The sequence below is a fragment of the Antechinus flavipes genome, chromosome 3 (genome assembly GCF_016432865.1).
Source record: "Antechinus flavipes isolate AdamAnt ecotype Samford, QLD, Australia chromosome 3, AdamAnt_v2, whole genome shotgun sequence".
NCBI lineage: Eukaryota > Metazoa > Chordata > Mammalia > Dasyuromorphia > Dasyuridae > Antechinus > Antechinus flavipes.
This window is the reverse complement of record NC_067400.1, coordinates 490308026-490327911: the sequence shown is the minus strand read 5'-3', so window position 1 is coordinate 490327911 and position 19886 is coordinate 490308026.

The following is a 19886-nucleotide window of genomic DNA, read 5'->3' as shown; positions in this document are numbered from 1 at the left end:
AAAATATTAGCAGAGAGATTACAGCAATTTATAAGCAGGAAAAACACACCTGACCAAATGGGATTTATACCAGAAATTCAGGGCTGGTTCAAAATCAGGAAAACTATTACCATAATTGACCATATCAACAACAAAACCAACAGAAATAACAAGATAATCTGAAAAGATGAAAAAAAAAAAACTTGACAAAATACTGCACTCATACCTATTAAAAATATGAGAGAGCATAGGGATAAAGAGAGCTTTCCTTAAAATAATAAGCAGTATTTATCCAAAAGTAACAGTAATATTATTTTTTGTTGAATGTAATTTTCATTGTATCATGGTCTGAAAAGATGCATTTAATATTTCTGCCTTACTGCATTTGGGTTTGAGGTTGTTATGTCCTAATATATGGTCAGTTTTTATAGAGGTTCCATGAATTGCTGTGAAGAAAGTGTACTCCTTTCTGTCTCCATTTAGTTTTCTCCAGAGATCTGTCATATCTAACTTTTCTAGTATTCTATTTACCTCTTTGACTTCTTATTTATTTTGTGGTTTGATTTATCTAATTCTGAGAGTGCAAGGTTGAGATCTCCCACTATTGTAGTTTTATTGTCCATTTCTTCTTGCAGCTTTCTTAATTTCTCTTTTAAGAATTTAGATGCTACACCACTTGGTGCATATATGTTTAATACTGATATTGCTTCATTATCTATGCTATCCTTTAGCAAGATATAGCCCTTCCTTATTGTAATGAGTTCAAATGTTGGAGTTCTTGTTCTTCTCAAGGTACAGCCGGTTTAGAGGCTTAGAGCCCTTTGGAGGTCTCCATATCCAAAGGTTCTGTCCTTCAGCCTCTGCCTCTGCTTTCTTCAGCCTCCAACCAACACAGAGATGGAATGTCTCTCTTGTCTCCTTCTGGGGAGCCCAGCCACCAACTACAGTGGTGTGAGATGAAGATGAATCTGGTTGTCCACTGAACTCTCCACTTGTAGTTTTATCCTCTGAAAATTCTTCGTCTGCCACCAGCCAGCCAAGTGGAATATATTCTGCTTTGCCTCAGAGAGAGGGCTTCTGGTGTAACTCCACTGAAATCTGACCGAGAGCCTCTGTCTGTTTCTTTTATCCAAGAGGGAGGAATTGTGGGATACGAGAGAGAGGGATTATAGGTTTTCTCCCATAGTGCTCTCTGGCCCAAAGAGCTTTAAGGGAGGTGTGGACTCCCTTGAAGTTAGAAAGTTTACTTTGTGAAGCTGGCACACTTGTGAACTCCAATGAGTAAAGGTGTGAACACAAGCCTTGTATTAATTAGTTCTACTTAGTACCTTGTTTCAGGTTCTGGCCAAAATCTTTTTGTAAGATTAGATCAACTCTAATTAGTTAGCAGTTAGTAAGGATTCCAACACCTTATCTCTTTTAATTAGATCAATTTTTGCTTTTGCTTGATCTGAGATCAGGATGGCTACCCCTGCTTTTTTGACTTCACCTGAAACATAGTAGATTCTGCTCCAGAATTTTACCTTTACTCTGTATGTATCTCCCTGCTTCAGGTGTGTTTCCTGTAAACAACATTTTATATGATTCTGGCTTTTAATCCATTCTGCTAACTGCTTCCTCTTTATGGGGGAGTTTACCCCATTCATATTTATAGTTAAAATTACCAATTCTATATTACTTGCCATCTTGTTAACCCCTGTTTATGCTTTTCTCCCTTCCTTACCCCTTACCCTCCTCCCCAATATAAATTTGTGAGCACCACTTGCTTCTCACAGCCCTCTCTTTTTAGTATCTCTCCCCCTGCCTTAGAGTTCCTCCCCCTATCTTACTCCTTTTCCTCACAGTTTCCAAAATAAGATTATAAGAAAAGTATAAAGCTGGAAAACAAATTTACAGCTAGAGTTTCTGATAAAAGTCTCATTTCTAAAATATATTAAGAACTGGATAAAATTTATAAGAATGCAAGTCATTCCCCAATTGATAAGTGGTCAAAAGATATCAACAGACAAATTGTAGGTGATGGATAAAACCATTTATAGTCTTATGGAAAAATGCTTTAAATCACTATTGATTAGAGAAATGCAAATTAAAACAACTCTGCAGTACCACCTCACACCTCTCAGATTGGCTAAGATGAGAGGAAAAGATAATAATAAATGTCAGAGAAGATGTGCAGAAACTGAATGCAGTGTTGGTGGAGTTGTGAAATGATCCAACCATTCTGTAAAAAAAAATGGAATTGTGTCCAAAGGACTATAAAACTGTGTGTATGTATATCTTTTCTGCCATCAGTGCCATCACTGTGTCTGTATTCCAAGAAAGTTACAAATAAAAGAACATGACCCACATGTGCAAAAATGTTTGTAACAGCTCTTTTTTGTGGTAGCAAAGAACTGAAAAATGAGTAGATGCTCTTCAGTTGGGAAGTGGCTGAATAAGTTGTGGCATATGAAGTAGTGAATTATTATTGTTCTATAAAAAATGATGAACAAGCTGATTTTAGAAAGATGTGGAAAGATTTACATGAACTGATGCTAAACAAAACAAGCAGAACCAGGATTACATTATACACAATAACAGCAAGATGATTAAATGTAAAATACTTGATTTTTCTCAGTGGTTCAGTGATCCAAGACAATCCTGATAAACTTTGTATAGAAATTGATATCTGCATCCAGAAGAATAATTATGGAGATTGAATGTAAATTAACACGTGCTATTTCCCCTTTTTTCTTTTTTTTTTTCTCTCTCATAGTTTTTACATTTTCTTCTGATTTTTCTCTTCCAACATGCTTCATGAATCAATGTATATTAAAAATAAATAAATTTAAACAAACAAATAAAATGTCTGCATATTCCTACTGTAGACTGATAATAGTGCTTTAACAAAACAATGTTGTTTTCTTATTATCTGAAGCTGAGATGTGGCTCTCCCTTTTCACTTAAGAGAAATAATGTATATATTGGAATTAAATACTACTTTTCTTAGAAGAAAAAGAAAGAAGAAAAAGCCATCTCCAAAACTAACATTTTATTAAACTTAAAACAGTATTTTCTTTCTAGCTTAGGAGCACTTAAAACTACAAATAAGAACACTGAGTTTTCTTGAATATTTTTATCAATGCTATAAAAATCATTTTCTTTAGGTATGTAATTCTAAAACAGGTCTGCTGCATGGTTTGCTCAGGTTTTACATTTAATTATTTTTATTATCAAGCTTAATAGTTCATTTAAGTCAATATTTCATTATTAATTGATTAATGTGGGCTTATTATATTTCATATCTAGCCCTTCAACTTTGATTATTTTTATAATTAAAAAAGCATGGGAATATTCAAATTAATTTATAATTTTTTTCAAAGCCATCTTTCCTGAAAATAAGATATGAACAAAGCTAAGTACACTTATAGCTGAGAATTTTTCTTATCTACCAAAAATATTTTAACAAATATTTTGAATGAATATATAAGTATAATCTCAGCATGTTTAAAAGCATAAAAGTAAGAGATGGATTGTTGTATTTAGAGGATAGCAGGTTGGTTGTCAACTGGAATTTAGGATACTTTATCATTATAATATTCCAGGCAAGAAGTGATTAAGTCATATGAGTAAAGATAAAAAGGCAAAGGTACATGCAAGAGGTTCATTGTGGATATAATTGACAAGATTCAGTGGCAAACTGAATTTGAGTGGTGAAGGAAAGCAAAATGTAGAAGATAATGCACTTGAATTAAGGGAAGGGTGATGGTGCCATTAAGGCAGAATAAAAATAGTAAATTTTTTGAAAAAATAAAAATAATGATTATGTTTTTGGCACACTGAAATATCTCTTGGACTATCACTTGGATTTTTAAAATAGAGTTAGGATTCCAAAAGTGGGGTTCAAGATAAATATTTGGATCCAAGAATTATCTAGAGACATAGAAAGTACAAACTGTTTATTATGAATTATTGCTTCTCTATTTTTGATAACAAAATCCTTGATATGAATTGTTATTCTCTTCTCTTTATACTCAAAATAAATTAAAAAAAAATCCTCAATAAGGTCAAACTTTCTACTTGTACCTTTAATCTCATCCCTGCCTGTGTCTCTTTTTAAATTAAATTAAAATGTTATATTTTATATAATAGTTATGTAATTATCTAACTTAATTTTAATCTAGGTAATAAACATTTTCACAACAAATTAATTGAAAAGATTGCATGCGAAATTGCAAGTCTACATTGCATAACTTGCTATTTCTTTCAAATATACAAAAAAAAATCATGCAAATGGCCTTTTTTTCTTTATCTTCAACCCTTTAAATGGCTATCATCACTATATTTGTAAAAATATTCTATAAATACATCTTTTTATCAGTTCTTTCTCTAGATGCAGATAGAATCATTCTTCATGTATCCTTCATAATTATTTTGGACATTTTGTGATAGAAAAAATAAGACATTCTCTTAAAATTATTCTTTTTTTAAACTTCAATAGTATTTTATTTTCCAGATATATGTAAACATAGTTTTCAACATTCTTTTTTGTAAAGTTTTATATTTGAAATTTTCTTTCTTCTTCCTCTACCTCTTTCCCCCATTCAAGACAAGTAATATGATATAAGTTTAATACAAACAATTCTTAAAGTCATTCTTAAAACAACATTGCAGTTACTGTATACATGTTCTCTTGGTTATACTCATGTCAGTTTTCATTATTTTGTGCAAATCTTTCCATCTTCTTCTAAAATCATATCTGTGCCTCTTTCAGCAGATTGCCCAACTACCTTCCTCTGTCTTTCTTTGTTTTTGTGTTACCTTCCCCACCCCCTCCATCTCTGTTTCTCTTGTCTCTTTCTCTATTTTTCTGTCTGTCTCTGGGTCTATCTGTCTCTGTTTCTTTTTCTGCCTTTCTGTCTCATTGTCTGTCTATTTCTATCTCTGTCTCATTGTCTGCCTTTCACAAGAGATCTTCAGTCTCTTTCTCTCTCCTAATTTGTTCCCTCTGCTTATAAACACACTCAAGTCTCCTAAATTTTAAAAAATTAACAAAACCTCACTAGTCTCTTATTATGCCCTCCAGAAATTTCCCTGCTCCATATCTCTACTATTAACAACCAAATTCATAAAAAAAACTATGAATTTGTTTTTCAAATTCATATTGAACCAATTCTGAACTAATTCTTGCCTGTTTTTTATTCTTATTAAACCCTAGTTAGTCCCTTATAAGTCATTATCTATATGATGGATTCTATTCTTTTAAATTGTAAATTATCATATCTCATCATATTTGAACTCTGCAAAACTTTATACTGTTAAGCTAATCCTTTATGTACCTTCTCCTCTTTGGAATTTACTGACAGTCATTCTGTTTGCCTCTCTAACTGCCTCTTTATGATTGTGTACATATACACACTCATATTTACTCCTACATATATATGTGTGCACATATATAAATATAAACAGATATAAACAAATAATATCTTCATGATATTTTCTAATTATGGCTATTATAATTGTGCTGGTAAAATGTAAAAATTTTGTGAAGTTGAAATCAAGAAGACTTGGGAATTGATTTGATATGTCATGTGAGTGAAAGTGAAAGACTGAGAACTACCCTGAGGAAAACTTTCCAAGATGACACAATAGGATAAAGGGTTTTAACTCAGGTTTCTAATAACCCAGGTGATTTGTAGTAGTAATTGTACATCTAAGAAAAATTCCATTGACTCCGGTAGCATGTAAATAATAACATCATTTTTTGTCAGTGTTATTGCTATAAAATAGCTGGCACTTGAACTTGGCCCAATATGTTAAAAGAATTAATCAAAAAGAGCTGTATAACATATAGGATGCTATCCTATGATACAGAAAATAAAGGTAAGGATAAAGAAAAGGTCTCTATGAGTTGTAGCAGATCGAATATGAACTAGAAAAGTTCCAAGATAAGATCAAGTTTGTAATGATAGCAATCAATACAGCAGAAAAAAAAGAGAACAACTTTATAAGGACTTTAGAGGAAGAAAACTTCAGGAAAGACTGAAAAGAACAGTAGGTCCAATGAATAAAAGCTCTTCATAAATTATATTTTATATTGGAATCTCCTTTATATGATTTATATAAAGCTTGGAAATTATTGAGATGAGTAAGTAGACAATAGAGTTGGTTTTCACTTAGATGATTAGCAATTCTTAAGTACCAGGATTAAGAGAGGAAAAGATAGGGTTTTTCTATCCATAAACTGGAAATGTTGTAACCTTGTATCTGAGGAACCTCCACCTAAGATTCTTGTGATGTCAGAGAAGACCAGTTCTCTTTCAAGAACTAGCAAACAAAGGAGATTGTTGTCAAAAAGCAAATTTCCAAATTAAAAATTAATGCCATATGGTGTGGGGTCTTTTACCTTGGATTTGGGTCTACTAAGCATGTGCCCATTGTCAAGACAAATCTTGTGTTTGTTTTTTAGAGTCAACTGAGTTACTGAGAAGAACCAAGCTTTTCATAGTTGATCATAACAAATTCTTGCTGTTATTGTGTATAATTTATCCCTGGTTCTGCTTGTTTCACGCAGCATAATTCATTTAAATCTTTCCAGGCCTTTTTAAGATTGGCTCATTCATAATTCTTTAAGAAAAATAGTATTCCATTACCTTTGTGTATCACGACTTGTTCAGTCTTTCCCCAATTGCTGGGAATCCATTCATTTTCCAAGTCTTTGCTACCAAAAAATAGCTGCTACAAGTATTTTGTACATATGGGTCTTTTCCCCTCCTTTATGATTTCCTTGGGATACAGACCTAATAATGGCACTGCTGAGGCAAAGGGAAACACAGGTTTACAACCCTTTGGGAATAGTTCCAGATTGCTCAACAGAATGCTTAGACCATTTCACAACTCCACCAACAAAGGGAGTTTTCCCAACATCCCTTTCAACATTTATCATTAGATTTTCTAGTTATCTTAGCCAGTCTGAGAGGTGTGGGGTGGTACTTCAGATTTGCATGAATCTAATCAATAAGGATTTAGAGCATTTTTTCATATAACTATAGATGACTTTAATTCGGTCATCTGAAAATTGTCTGTTCATATCACTGACCATTTATCAAATGGGGAACTCACTTTCTTTTAGAGTAGATTGAACAATTTTAAACTTCACACTACTAAATTGAAAATAAAAGAGCTGTAAATGTAGATAAGATAGCATTGTAAACTCATAGACAACTTGAGTAATGCAATGATTCAAGGAGAGCAAAAACTGATATGATTAAGAAAAAAAATCACAGTTAAAATAATTGAAGGATGATTTCAAATCTCATTAAAACAAAACAGCAAAGAAAGAAGAAATAGTACATAAATCATTGGTAATATAGAAAACAATAAAAATATCATTTCAGAAAATTAAACAGATAATATTCTATCTAGTAGGAATAGGAGTGACAGATAAATACAAAATTATCAAATCCATGAGATTCTTTTTTATTAATTTTTTTAAATTTACAAAGCATATACATGAGTAATTTTTGCCAACATTGACCACTACATAACCTTTTGTTGCAAATTTTCCCCTTCTTCCCCTCACCAACTCCCCCATCTGGCAGGTAGTCCAATACATGTTTAATACATTGAAATACATATTAGATACAATGTGTATACATATTTATATAGTTATCGGTTTACTCAAAAAAAATCAAATCAAGAAGCAAGAAAAACAAAAACTGAGAAAAAATGCAAGCAAATAACAGAATGAGAATGCTATATTGTGTTCTACCCTCTGTTCCCATGATTCTCTCTCTGGGTACAGATGGTTCTCTTCATAACTGCATAAGTGGAACTGGCTTGAATCATCTCAATGTGGAAGAGAGCCATGTCCATCAAATTGGTCATCATATAGTCTTTGTGTTGCTGGGTATAATGATCTCCTGCTTCCTCTCATTTCACTTTGCATCAGTTCATGTAGGTCTTTCCAACCATCTCTGAAATCATTCTGATGGCCTTCTGCTACAGAGCAATAATATTTTTTAGCATTCATATATCATAATTTATTCAGCCATTCTCAAATTGATGGGCATCCACTCAGTTTCCAGTTTCTTGCCACTATAAAGAGGGCTACCGCAAACATTTTTCATATGTGGGTCCCTTTCCCTCTTTGTTTTTAAAATTTTATTATAGCTTTATATTTACAAGATATATGCATGGGTAATTTTTCAGCACAGACACTTGCAAAACAGTCTCTTCTAACTTTTGTCCTCCTTCCTCCCGACCCCTGCCTCTAGATGTCAGGTTGACTAATACATGTTAAATATGTTCAATTATATGTTAAACACAATATACGTGTACCTATCCATATAGTTATTTTGCTGCACAAGAAAAATCAGACTTAGAAATAATGTAAAAATAATCTGAAAAAAATAAAAAATCAAGTGGATAAAAACAAAAGGAGTGAAAATGTTATGTTGTGGTTCATACTCATTTCCCATAGTTTTTTCGTTGGGTGTAGCTGATTTTCTTCATTATTGAACAAATGGAACTGATTTGGTTCATCTCATTGTTGAAGAAAGACACATCCATCAGAAGTGATCATCTGGTTCTGCTCATTTCATTCAGCATCAGTTCATGTAAGACTCTCCAGGCCTTTCAGGAATCATCTTGCTGGTCATTTCTTACAAAACAATAATATTCCATAAAATTCATATATCACAACTTATTCAGCCATTCTCCAATTGATGGGCATCCAAACAATTTCTAGTTTCTAGACACTATGAAAAGGGCTGTCACAAACATTTTTGTACATACAGATCCCTTTCTGTTTTTAAAAATCTCTTGGGAATATAAGGAATATAATTTGCTAGATCAATTAGTATGTACACTTAGACAAATTTTTGAGCATAGTTCCAAATAGTTCTCCAGAATGGTTGGATACATTTACATTTCTGCCAACAAAGTATCAGTGTTCAAGTTTTCCCACATCCCCTCCAACATTCGTCATTATTTTTTCTTGTCATCCTAGCCAATTTGAGAGGTGTGTAGTGGTGTCTCACACTTTCCTTAATTTGCATTTCTCTGATTAATAATGATCTGGAGCATCTTTCCATATGTCTAGAAATAGTTTCAGTTTCTTCATCTGAAAATTGTCTGTTCACAAACTTTGAGCATTTATCAATTGGAGAATGGCTTAATTTCTTATAAATTAGAGTCAATTCTCTATATATTTTAGAAATGAGGCCTTTATCAGAACCTTTGACTGTAAAAAAAAAAAATGTTTTCCTTTATTTATTTTATTGCTTCCCTTCTAATCTTGTCTGCATTAGTTTTGTTTGCACAAAACCTTTTTAATTTGATATAATCAAAATTTTCTATTTTGTGATCAATAATGATCTCTAGTTCTTCTTTGGTCACAAATTCCTTCATCTTCCATAGGTCTGAGAGGTAAATGATCCTATGTTCTTTTAATTTATTTATAATTTCATTCTTTTTTCCTAGATCATAAACCATGGTGTACAATGTTGGTCAGTGCCTAGTTTCTACCATATTAATTTTCAATTTCCTAGCAGTCTTTGTCAAATATTGAATTCTTATCCCAAAAGGCGGAGACTTTCAGTTTATCAAACATTAGATTATTAGTTATTGACTATTTTGTCTTGTGAACCTAACCTATTACAAGGTTACCAAGTTCCAAGATCTAGTGTCTATTTCTTAGCCAGTACCAAATGGTCTTAAGAACAACTGCTTTATAATATAGTTTTGGATCTCTTACAGCTAGGCGACCTTCATTTGATCTTTTTTTTTTTTTTTTTTTCATTAGTTCCCTTGAAAGTCTTGACCTTTTGTTCTTCCAGATGAGAGTTGTTTTTATTTTTCTAGGTAATTAATATAGTTTTTTGGGAGTCTGATTGGTATAAAATAAATACATAGATTAGTTCAGGTAGTGATGTCATCTTTATTATATTTGCTCGACCTATCTAAGACTGCTTAATATTTTTTTTTCCAATTAGTTAGATCTAACTTTATTTGTGTGGAAAGTGTTTTGTAATTTTGCTCATATACTTCCTCACTTTCCCTTGGCAGTAAGATTCCCAAATATTTTATACTGAAAGTGTTTTGTAATTTTGCTCATATACTTCCTCACTTTCCCTTGGCAGTAAGATTCTCAAATATTTTATACTAACAGCAGTTACTTTAAATGGAAGTTCTCTTTGTATGTCTAGCTATTGGATATTTTTAGTGATATATAAGAATGCTCTTGACTTATCTGGGCTTATTTTATATCCTGCAATGTTGCTAAAGTTGTGGATTATTTATAATAGCTTTTTGGTAGAATTTCTGGACTTCTCTAAGTATACCATCATATCATCTGCAAAGAGTGATAATTTGGTTTTCTCATTACCTACTCTAATTCCTTTAATCTCCTTCTCAACTCTTATTGCCAAAGCAAACATTTCTAATATAATATTGAATAATAATCATGATAGTGGGCAATCTTGTTTCACTCCTGATATTACTAGGAAAGGTTCCAGCTTATCCCAATTACATATGATGCTTACTGATGGTTTTAAATATATACTCCTGACTATTTTAAGGAAAAGTCCCTTTATTCCTATACTCTCAAGTGTTTTTAATAGGAATGGAGGTGGGATTTTATCAGATGCTGCATCTATTGAGATGATCATGTGGTTTTTGTAAATTTGATTATTGATAGAGTCAAAGATGCAAATAGCTTTCCTAATACTGAACCAGCCCTTCATTGCTGGTATAACTCCTATTTGGTCATGGTTTACTATACTGGGTTATGATTTTCTGTAATCTTTTCACTAATATTTTATTTAAGATTTTTGCATCAATATTCATCAGAGAGCTTGGTCTATAATTTTCTTTCTCTGTTTTAAATCTACCAGGTTTAGGTACAAGTACCACATCTGTGTCATAAAAGGAATTTGGCAAGAGTGATTCATTCCCTAGTTTTTTTCAAATAATTTATATAACAATGGATTTAATTGTTCTTTAAATGTTTGGTAGAATTTACATGTAAATCTGTCTGGTCATAGGGATTTTTCTTAGAGAGTTGATTAATAGCTTGTTCCATTTCTTTTTTTTCTAAAATGGCACTATTTAAGCAATTTACTTCCTCCTCTGTTAATCTGGGAAGCCTATATTTTTGGAGATAGTTATCCAATTCATTTAGGTTATCAAATTTATTGACATAAAGTTGGGTAAAGTAACTCTTAATTATTGTTCCAATTTCCTCCTCATTGGTGGAAAGTTCTCCCTTTTCATTTGTAAGACTAAAATTTTGACTTTCTTCGTTCCTTTTTCTAATCAGATTTACCAAAGGTTTATCTATTTTATTGGTTTTTTCATAAAACCAACTCTTAGTTTTATTTATTAATTCAATATTTTTACTTTCAATTTTATTAATTTCTCCTTTTATTTTAGAATTTCAAATTGAATATTTGATTGGGTGTTTTAATTTGCTCTTTTTCTATCTTTTTAAATTGCAAACACAATTCTTTGAACTTCTCTTTCTCTATTTTATTCAAGTAAGCCTCTAGAGATATAAAATTCCCCCTTATTACCACTTTGGCTGTACCCCATCAATTTTGATATGCTGCCTAATTGTTGTCATTCTCTTCGGTGAAATTATTAATCATGTCTATGATTTGTTGTTTCACTCATTCATTCTTTAGGCTGAGATTATTTAGTTTCTAATTATTTTTGGTCTATTTGCCTCTAGCTTTTTGTCGAATGTAGTTTATATTGCATTATAATCTGAAAAGACTGCATTTACTATTTCTGCCATTCTGCATTTAATTTTGAAGTCTTTATGTCTTAATATATGGTCAGTTTTTGAAAGGTCCATGAACTGCTCAGAAGAAAGTGTATCCCTGTCCGTCTCCATTCAGTTTTCTCCAAAGAGCTATCATATCTAATTTTTTCTAATATTCTATGTCCCTTTTTAACATTTCTTATTTGTTTTGTGGTTTGATTTATCTAATTCTGAGAGTGAAAGGTTGAGATCTCCCACTATTATAGTTTTGTTCTCTATTTCTTCTTGCAATTCTCTTAACTTCTCCTTTAAAAATTTAGATGCTATACCACTTGGTACATATATGTTTAGTATTGATATTGGTTCATTGTATATGCTACCCTTTAAGCAAGGTATAGTTTCCTTCTTTATCTCTTTTAATTTGATCAATTTTTGCTTTCACTTGATCTGAGATAAGGATGGCTACCCTTGCTTTTTTTACTTCACCTGAAGCATAATAGATTTTTCTACAGCCTTTTTCCTTTACTCTGTATGTATCTTCCTGCTTTAAATGAGTTTCCTGTAAACAACATATTGTAGGGTTCTGGCTTTTGATCCAGTCTGCTTTCTGCCTCTGCTTTATGGGAGAGTTCATCCCATTCACATTTATGGTTAAAACTACTGATTCTGTATTTCCTACCATCTTATTATCCCTAGATTATGCTTTTCTTTTTCTTTACCTCCTTTACTCCCCTCCCCAGTATTAAACTTATGGATACCACTTGCCTTACACAGCTCTCCCTCTTTATAATTCCTCCACCCTCTTTGAGTCTCTTCCCATTTCTTATATCTTTCCCTTATTTTTTTTCTGTATTCCCTTCTATTTATCCTACTCTTTTCCTTTTCCCTTTTCTTCTCCCACTTTTTAATGAGATTAGAGAAGTTTCTCTATAAAATAAATGTCTAATATTTTCTCTCTGAACTAAATCTGATGAGAGTTAGATTCACACAATGTCCCTTCCCCTCCCTTAATTCCTTCAGATATGATATATTTCCTTTGCTTCTTCTTGAGATGTATTTTCTCTTTTTTTTATCTCAACTTTTCCCTTTTTTTCTGATACAATCTCCTTGCCACTACTAATTCCTTTTTAAAAAATATTATAATAGTCAAATCAAATTATACATGTGCTCTTTATATATGCTCATAAGAGAAATACAGTTCTCAAGGGCTCTTTTTATTTTTTATACTTCTCTTCAGTCCTATATATAGGTCAAATTTTTTTGTTTAGCTCTGTTTTTTTTTTCATTAAGAATAAATGGAATTCATCTGTTTCATTGAATGTCCATTTCTTCCCTGGAAGAAAATGCTCAACTTAGCTGCGTAGTTTATTGTTGGCTGCATTCCAAGTTTTTTTGCCTTTCAGAATATCAGATTCCAGATACCTCGATCCTTTACTGTGGAATTGGCTAGATTCTGAGTGATCCTTATTGTGGCTCCTCAGTATTTGAATTGTTTTCTTTTTTTTTTTTTTTCCTGGCTGCTTGTAATATTTTTTTCCTTAGTCTGATAATTCTGAAATTTAGCTAGAATATACCTTGGAGTTTTTATTTTGGCATCTCTTTCAGAAAGTGTTCAATGAATTATTTCAATGTCTATTTTACCTTCTGATTCTATTACATCTGGGCAATTTCTTTAATGATTTCCTGAAAAATACTGTCTAGGATTTTTTTTTTCATAATAATTTTCTGCAAGTGCAATAATCCTCAGATTACCTCTCCTAGATCTATTTTCCATGTCTGTTGTTTTTCTGAGTAGATATTTAACTTTTTTTTCCTATTTTTTCTTTTTTTTTTTTTTTTTTGGTTTTGTTTGACTAATTCTTGATGGCTCACTGAATCATTCATTTTCATTTGCTCAGTTTTGATTTTTAATAAGTTATTTTCTTTATTAGCTTTTTTTTTTTTTTTTTGCTTCTTTTTGTATATGTCCAATTGAGGTTTTAAATGAATTGTTTTGCTCTATGGAATTTTTTTTAACTTAGTTATTATCTTTTTTTAAATTCACAAATTCTACTTTACTGGGAATTCTTTATCTTTTCTAATTCACAAATTTTGTTTCCATGGGAGTTCTTTACCTTTTCCAATTCACATTTCAGAAAGTTGTCTTATTTTTCCACTTTATCAAATATTTCTTTTAATGAGTTATGTGGCTTTTTAATACTCTCTTGCAGAGCTTCTCTTTCCTTTTCCCACTTTTCTTCTAACTCTCTTTTGATATTTTTTTATAATTTCTTGTAGGAAAGCCTTGTGTGATGGGGACCAGGTTATATCCCTCTTTAGAGTTTTGTCTGGAGACTGCCTACAATTAGTCTCCTCAGTGTTGGAAATCTGCTCTCTTTCAGTATAGAAGCTATTTATATTTAGAGCTTACTTTGCTTTTTAACTCATTTTTTAAAAAGCCCTTGGGGTCTGCCTTCAGGGCAAGAAGGTTCCCATCTTCTGTTACAGAACAGGGCCCAATGGACAATAGCAGTCCTGCAAATGGATTGTAAAGAGGGATCCAGACATGGAAGTATGACTTCTCTGAGCAGAACCTCACTGTGCAAAAGTGTGACTATTCTCGGCAGAGCCCCACGCTGCAGATTGTGGCTGAGCAGCTATACTGTGTTTATGCTCAGTCACTCCTGGTGCTGGGTGGATTTGGCCAAGTCCTATGAAATTCTGGCATTTTGGGGTATTCTCTATCTTTGGCATTTGTGTAACTTCTCTGCTGATCTAGTACTTTGCAATGAAAGCAGAGCAGCCAATCTATTGTAGAGTCCTCCCTGCAAAGTCTCCACCCATGGAAACAGTTCCCGCACCCGGTAAACTCAGCATGCATTAGCCTCCATGTTCTGCCTCCCTGCCTGTGCTGGCTTCCTCCTGCCCACTCAAGACAGCCTTTTTCTGATGATCTTCCAGATTATCTTCTGCTGGTAATTTGTTGTAATCCCAATATTTGTGGATTCTACCAGTCAAGCACTATTTAAGAGGCTGAATTTAATAATCATTAAGTGAGGATAGAAGGGAGCTCAAAATGAAGCATGTGTCTATCCTCTCTGCCATCTTGGTTCCATCCCCTGCCCCTTTCCCTCTTTTAAGATCTCTTTGGAATATAATCCCAGTAGAAACACTGCTCAATCAAAAGGAATGCACAGTTTGATAACTTTTTATGGCATAGTTCGAATCGACTCTCCAGAATGGTTGGATCTGTTCAGAGATTGTCCAACAATGTAGCAATGTCCCAGTTTTCCCCCACTTCCTCCAACATTTGTCATTATCTTTTCCTGTCATCTTAGCCAAACTGAGAGTTGTGTAGTGATATCTCAGAGTTGTCTTAATTTGCATTTCTCTGATCAATAGTGATTTGGAACACCTTTTCATGTGGCAACAAACACTTTCAGTTTCTTCATCTGAAAATGATCTGCTCATATCCTTTGACCATTTATCAATTGGAGAATGGTTTGAACTACTATAAATTTCAGTCAATTCTCTATATTTTAGAAATGAGACCTTTATCAAATCTTTGGATGTAAAAATGTTTTCCCAGTTTATTGCTTCCCTTCTAATCTTGTCTGCATTAGTTTTCTTTGTACAAAAAATATTAACAATATAATTAAAATTATCTATTTTATGATCAATAATGATCTCTAGTTCTTCTTTTGTCACACATTCCTTTCTCCAACACAAATCACAGATAAACTATCCTACGTTCTTCTAATTTGTTTATATTGTCATTTTTATGATACTCATACCCATACCCATACTTCATGAACTCATTTTTACCTTATCTTGCTATATGGTATTAGATGTTGGTCTATGTCAACTTTCTGCCATAATACTTTCCAATTTTCTCAGCAGTTTTTGCCAAATAGTGAATTCTTATCCCAAAAGTGGAGCTTTTCAGTTTGTCAAATACTATATTATAATAATCACTGGCTATTTTATTTTGTGAGCCTAACCCACACCACTGATCAACTAATCTATTTCTTAGCTAGTATCAAATGATTTTGATGACTGCTGCTTTATAATATAGTTTTAGATCTGGTACAGCTAGGCCACCTTCTTTGCTTTTCTCTTCATTAATTCCTTTAAAATTCTTAAACTTTTATTCTTCCAGATGAATTTTGCTGTTATTTTTTCTAGTTCAGTAAAATAGTTTCTTGGGAGTTTGATTGGTATAATACTAAATAAATAAATTAGTTTAGGGAGTATTGTCATCTTTATTATATGTGTTCAAGCTACACATGAGCACTTGATATTTTTCCAATTGTTTAGATCTGACTTTATTTTTGTGTAAAGTGTTTTGTAGTTTTGGTCATGTAGTTCCTGACAGATAGATTCCCAAATATTTTATCCTATCTACAGTTATTTTAAATGGAATTTCTCTTTGTTAGCTCTTGCTGTTGGATTTTGTTCATGATGTGCAAGAATGCTAATGATTGATGCAGATTTATTTTGTATCCTGCAACTTTACTAAAGTCATGGACTATTTCTAAGAGATTTTTAGTAGATTATTTGGGGTTCTCTAAGTATACCATCATATCATCAGCAAAGAGTGATAATTTGGTTTCCTCATAACCTACTCTAATTTCTTTAATCTCTTTTTCTTTTCTTATTGCCAAGGCTAGCATTTCTAATACAATATTGAATGCATTTGGTGATAGTGGGAAACCTTTTTTCACCCCTGATTTGGTTGGGAATGTTTCTAGCTTGTCTCCATTACATATGATGCTTGATGATGGTTTTAAATAAATGCTACTGACTATTTTAAGGAAAAGCCCATTTATTCCTATAGTCTCTAGTGTGTTTGAATAGGAATGGATGTTGGATTTTATCAAATGCTTTTTCTGTATCTATTGGGATGATCATATGTTTTTTGTTAATTTGGTTATTGATATAGTCAATTATGCTAATAGTTTTCCTAATATTGAACCAGCCCTGCATTCCTAATATAAATCCTATTTGGTTATGGTGTATTATCTTGGGGATGATTATCTGTCATCCCTTTACCAATATTTTATTTAAGATTTTTGCATCAATATTCATTAGGGAGATTGGTCTATAATGTTCTTTCTCTGTTTTCAACCAACCTGGTTTAAGTATCAGTACCATGTCTGTAACATAAAAGGAATTTGTTGGGCTCCTTCATTCCTATTTTTCATATAGTTTATATATTATTGGAGCTGATTGTTCTTTAAAATTTTGGTAGAATTCAAATGTAAATCTATCTGGTCCTGGAGTTTTTAAGGTGTTGATTAATCGCTTGTTCTCTTTCTCTTTTTTTTTTTTTCTAAATTGCTACTGTTTAAGCAGTTTGCTTCTTCCTCTGTTAACCTGGGCAATCTATATTTTTGTAGGTGTTTATCTATTTCACTTAGTGAGACGACTGTGTTAGCACCCTGGATAACTTAGAATCAGCCGAGTCAGGATAAGCAAAAGTACTTAGTCTTTATTCTTGGTCTTTAGGGGTAGAAGTGAAGCTGATGGAAGCAGGATCTTTGCAACCTCCTTCTTCCTCATCTACTGCCATCTTGGGTGCTGAAGAAGTCAAATGTGTTACTGTTGTTTACATACCCTCCTCCTAGGACTTCTGGAAATCTTTTACAATACCATGTTGATTTATATTGTTTGTTGTACCACTAATTGCATTTACAATTCATGTTTATTATACCATGTTGACCCTGTACTAGCTGTGGGGAGAGTCACCACTAATAGCCTGTGCATTGTTGCTATGTCCTTGTATAATACCTCCCATGCTGATGGATTTGTACATACCTGTTTCTAATAAGACCCCTCAACCCAGAAATCCACTAGCAATCCCCACTTCCCTTTGGTGCTTGTCATCTCCCTTCCTGAGATGTTAGGCTAGGCTTACTCCATCCCCTAGTCCTTCCTACAATCCTCTGTATACACCAATCATTGAGCTAACACAGGGTAGTATGAAGGGCCATTTCCCAAGCATTGATATAGTCAATTATGTTAATAGTTTTCCTAACATTGAACCAGCTACGCATTCCTGGTATAAATCCTACTTGGCCATAGTGTATTATCCTGGGGATGATTTTCTGTAATCTTTTTGCTAATATTTTATTTAAGATTTTAGCATCAATATTCATTAGGGAGATTGGTCTATAATTTTCTTTCTCTGTTTTTAGCCTACCTGTTTTAGGTATCAGTACCATGTCTGTGTCATAAAAGGAGTTTGGTAGGACTCCTTCAATCCCTACTTTTTCAAATAGTTTATTTAGCATTGGAGTTAATTGATCTTTAAATGTTTGATAGAATTCAGATGTAAATCCATCTGGTCCTGGGGATTTTTTCTTAGGGAGTTGATTGATAGTTGTTCTATTTCTTTTTCTGAGATGGGAGTGTTTAGGATATTTACTTCTGCCTCTGTTAGTTTAGGCAAGCTATATTTTTGGAGGTATTCTTCTATTTCATTTAAGTTGTCAAATTTATTGGTGTAAAGTTGGGCAAAGTAACTCCTAATTATTGCTCTAATTTCCTCTTCGTTAGTGGTGAGTTCTCCCTTTTCATTTTTAAGACTAACAATTTGATTTTCCTCTTTCCTTTTTTTAATCAGATTTACTAAGGGTTTGTCTATTTTGTTGGTTTTTTCATAGAACCAACTCTTAGTTTTATTAATTAATTCAATAGTTTTTTTTTTTTACTTTCAATTTTATTGATCTCTCCTTTTATTTTTAGAATTTCAAGTTTAGTGTTTGAGTGGGGGTTTTTAATTTGTTCCTTTTCTAGCATTTTTAGTTGCAAGCCCAATTCATTGACCTTCACTTTCTCTATTTTATACAAATAGGCCTCTAGATATATGAGATTTCCCCTTATTACCGCTTTGGCTGCATCCCATACATTTTGGTATGATGTCTCATTATTATCGTTTTCTTGGATGAAGTTATTAATTATGTCTATAATTTGCTGTTTCACACAATCATTCTTTAGTATGAGATTATTTAGTTTCCAATTGTTTTTTGGTCTACTTTTCCGTGGCTTTTTATTGAATGTAATTTTCAATGCATCGTGGTCTGAAAAGGATGCATTCACTATTTCTGCCTTACTGCATTTGAGTTTGAGGTTGTTATGTCCTAATATATGGTCAATTTTTGTATAAGTTCCATGAACTGCTGAAAAGAAGGTGTACTCCTTTCTGTCCCCATTACATTTTCTCCAGAGATCTATCATATCTAATTTTTCTAGTATTTTATTTATCTCTTTGACTTCTTTCTTATTTATTTTGTGGTTTGATTTATCTAATTCTGAGAGTGCAAGGTTGAGATCTCCCACTATTATAGTTTTACTGTCTATTTCTTCTTGCAGCTCTCTTAATTTCTCTTTTAAGAATTTAGATGTTACACCACTTGGTGCATATATGTTTAATATAGATACTGCTTCATTATTCATTCTACCCTTTCGCAAGATATAGTGCCCTTCCTTATCTCTTTTGATTGGATCCATTTTTGCTTTAGCTTGATATGCGATCAGGATGGCTACCCCTGCTTTTTGGACTTCACCTGAAGCATAGTAGATTTTACTCCAACCTTTTACCTTTAACCTGCATGTATCTCCCTGCTTCAGGTGTGTTTCCTGTAAACAACATATTGTAGGATTCTGGCTTTTAATCCATTTTGCTAACCGCTTCCTCTTTATGGAGGAGTTTACCCCATTCACATTTATGGTTAAAATGACCAATTCTGTATTGCTTGCCATCTTGTTAACCCCGGTTTATGCTTTTCTTCCTTCTTACCTCCTTACCCTCTTTCCCAGTATTAAGCTTGTGAGCACCACTTGCTTCTCACAGCCCTCCCTTTTTTAGTATCCCTCCCCCCCTTAGAGTTTCTCCCCTTATCTTACCCCTTTCCCTCCCAGTTACTGTATTCCCTTCCACTTAGCTTATTCCTTCCCTTTTCACTTTTCCCTTCTCACTTTTCAATGAGGTGGGAGAAGTTTTACCATAGATTGAATATGTCTAAAATTTTTCTCTTAAAGCCAATTCTGAAAGCAGTAAAATGCTCACTATATTCATCCCTCTCCATTCTTTCTCTCAGATATAATAGGTTTTCTTTGCCTCTTCATGAAATGTAGTACCCCCACTTTCCCCTTTTTCTGGTCCAATGTCCTTTCCACATCT